Consider the following 3,838-nt stretch of genomic DNA (forward strand, 5'->3'; position numbering starts at 1 on the left):
GGTGTAGTCCAGGCTGTCTTTTACCTTACTTATCTTATGTAGTGACTTTGAACTTCTTACCCTCCTGCCTCCACCTCCAGTTTTTAGGTCTGGGGGTCAAACACAGGACATTGTGTGTATGCTCTAGCCACATTCCCAGCCTGTTTTGGCAGCTTAAAGATAGGGATCATGGTGTCTGCCTCACAAGATCCTAAGGAATATTGACTATGGAAGCTGAAGTGCTCAAGGCAACTAGGCCTTGCCCCTTCACCTGCAGTCCCTCCTCCCTCAGATGAGCCCTCTGCGGGCTGGAACACTCCCTCCCTTCCCAGCAACGCCCTATTCTCAAAAGCCTGAATGCCAAGAGCTGACTTGGGGGACTGCTGACTGGGTCAGGGGACTGCTGGATCTAGAGGGCCTTGGCTGGGCACTGTAGGCCAGCCAGGCAGCTTGTGTGCAGAAGTGGAGGATGTCTGTCAGGGCTTGCTCTGGGTGGAATATAGCAGTCGGCTGAGATTGGGCAAACAGGTCATTGTGCAAACACCTCCCCGTGTGTGACCTTGATTGTGCAAATAGGTGTTTACTGGAGACTCTCCGGCTTGGGCAGCGTGTTTACAAAAAGTGCCAGAGTTGTCAAGTCAGAAGGAGCATCTAAGGGGGTGTGTTGGAAGCGTCTGTCATTCCAGTTCTCCAGAGGCCTCAGCAGGAGGATCAAGAATCGCAGGCCATCCTGGACTGTGTAGGGAGAGAGTCTCAGAAAACCACCATCACCACCACCACCTAGGAGTCCTCCAGCAAACATCATCATCCTATGCAAAACTTGCTGATTCACCTTTCTTATTTCCAGGCTCAGAGACAATGTCCTTTGGTATAGCATCATAAATTTCCCTCATTTGCATACTGAAGGCATTTGACACTCATCTCATATATATATATACACACACACACACACACACACACACACACACACAGGCAAAAATGTAGATATCTACATAGATTTAATTTTCATCTTTAAAAAGTTTATGTGTGCATGTCTCAGAAGTCTTCAGGACTATTGAAGGTAGGACTATTCAGGTAGTTGTGAGCTGTCTGGCAAGGGTACTGGGGATGGAGTTCCATCCTCTGTAATAGCAGCAAGTGTTCTTAACCTCTGAGCCATCCCAGAGGCCCTCTTAAGGTTATTTTAAGATGCCAAACTTCCCAAGTTCAAGGATCTTTTCTTTCTTTTTTTTTTTTTTTTTGGTTTTTCGAGACAGGGTTTCTCTGTGTAATAGCCCTAACTGTCCTGAAACTAGCTCTTTGTAGGTCAGGTTGGCCTCAAACTCACAGAGCTCTGCCTGCCTCTGCCTCTCGAGCACTGGGATTAAAGGTGTGCGCCACCACCACCAGGCTCAAGGATCTTTCTTTCTTTGCTTCCGAAACTGAAAATCAGTTAGGAAACTGAGGCCCAGAGGCAGGAAGTGAGCTGCTGATGTCACACAGATTGAGGCTGGAGCCTTCATTAAGCCACACTCTCCCCTCTCTTTCAGACCTATCTACTTTTGACTCTAGTCCTGGAGTACAATGGGACTCTCGCTGGGAATTGAGGCATGGGCGGGATTCAAAAGGAGGAGAGAAAGGTATGCTGGGTGGAAGAACAGTGGGCGCAAAGGCCTAGGGGCTGGATGAGGATGTGTGTGTGTGTGTGTGTGTGTATTCGTGTGTGAGCATGTGTGTGAGGGTGTGTGAATGTGAGTATAAGAGCGTATGTAAGAGTATGAGTCTGTGGGAGAGTGTGAGTGTGTGTTTGTGTGTGTGTGTGTGTGTGTGTTTTCATCAAACAGGGAAGAGACACTATGAAGGGCTTGGGAATGGAGGTGGGATGAAGGCCTGCACTCTAGATTAGACACAAACTTGACTCTGTATGACCTTGAATACCATATGCAGTTCCACTTCCTAGGTTCCCACTTATGGAAAGCCCCTCAGATTCTCCAGTGCCTCATGCCAGACTGAGTTCTTTGCACTTGCTTTTGAAAATCTACTGCTTGGTCTGTCAGGTGGCTCACCTGAAGCCACTCAGAGCACATCTGGCCTGGCACGCCTTCTGGTGGGTTCTGTTCCTTCTTCTGTAGCCTCAAGGCCCTTCAGGAGCCAGGGGTACTGCCAATTTGACGTAGACAAAAAACCATTCCCTCCAGAAGTTTATCAGGTTGGCCTTGGAGCTTGTCTGGGGGTGGTGAGAATAGTTTTAACTGATGTGGGAGGGTCACTGTGATTGACCCCATTTCCTGGGCAGGTGGTCCAGGGTTGTTTGAGAACACTAGCTAAGCAGAAGGCTGTGGGCGAGTCAGAGGAAGTCATGCAGCAGCTTTCCTGCATGATTCCTGTCCCGAATTTCCTCAGTGACTAATTGGGATGTGGAAGTATAACCCGAGTAGTAACCCAGCCCTAAGCTGCTTTGCTTTGCTTAGAATTCCTTTTTTTTTTTTTTTTTTTTTTTTCCGAGACAGGGTTTCTCTGTGGCTTTGGAGCCTGTCCTGGAACTCACTGTGTAGACCAGGCTGGCCTCAGTCACAAAGATCTGCCCAATCTTTGTGGGCTGGGATTAAAGGCCTGGGCCACCGCCTGGCTGACTGTGAGGAAATTACAGAACCGCAGGCTGAGACGAGGTTGGACCAGCTGCCCAGGGCTCTCCTGGGAGAAAGGAGTAGGATTCTAACTTACTCTCTCCTTTCTTATGTCCCCTGACTGTGGTCTGCTGCCCACAGGGGCCTTAGCTCCACATCTCAGGACCTGGTTGCTACAGGACGGCTGGAGAAGCGCTGTCCTGAGGACAACTGCTGGGGACACCAGACTGAGAAAGAACATCCTTGTTCACCAGCTTGTCTGGCTCGCAGGAAAACTCTCCTCAGACAAAGGTGTGCGCCCCCAGGCCAGGTTGCTTCTGGCTCATCATGAACTTTGTTGGGAGAAAGCTCTAGATCCATTTGCCTAGAGACTGACAGTTCCTCCTTACCAGACAGCTGCCTTAGGTTCCACCACTCTGAGTTTCACAGGTAAAAGTGAGAAAGTGAATATTCTTTATCTTTTTTTTTACCCCTAAAACCTTGCCAGGACGAGTAGCCAGAAGCCAAATGACTGAGCAAGGGGACAACAGAAGAGAAGGCCCGAATCATTGTCTGTCTGCAAACTTCCTGCTTCCCCAGTCTGAACTGGATCCTAAGAGAGAGGAAGGCTTCTGTTCCCAGGAGTAGCCAGTTCTTTGACTCTGTCCTCTGACTCTTCCGTCTGGACCAAGTAAGCGCAGGGTTAGACTCCAGCCCACAGATAAGCCTTTGGGCTGCGAGGCACAGGGCAGAAGGGGTGTGACTCTTGTCATCTTGTGTTTCTAGCATTCTTAGAAGTAGTTTAGACTGCAGGGCCAAGGCTGGGTTTGTGATCCCTAGCAGTTGTCTGGCCTCCTGTGCTATTTTCTCACTCTTTCAGGAATGCCTGTTTATTTAATTTATTCATTCACTTCCTCACTACATTCATGGCTTCCCTCTTTCTTTTTCCCATTCATTTCTTAGTCATCTGTTTATCTATCCATCACATGCATCCATCCGTTTATCTGTTCACTCTTCATCCATCCAACCTCTAAACCACTCATCCACTGACCCATCCATCCACTCATCCCTCATCCATCCATCCATCCTTCCATCCATCCGTCCACTCATCCCTCATCCATCCTTCCATCCATCTGTCCACTCATCCCTCATCCATCCTTCCATCCTTCCATCCATCTGTCCACCCACCTACTCATCCATCCATCCTTCCATCCATCCATCCATTCATCCCTCATCCATCCATCCTTCCATCCATTCGTCCACTCATCCCTCAT

This window comes from Microtus ochrogaster, chromosome 10, assembly GCF_000317375.1.
Source record: "Microtus ochrogaster isolate Prairie Vole_2 chromosome 10, MicOch1.0, whole genome shotgun sequence".
NCBI lineage: Eukaryota > Metazoa > Chordata > Mammalia > Rodentia > Cricetidae > Microtus > Microtus ochrogaster.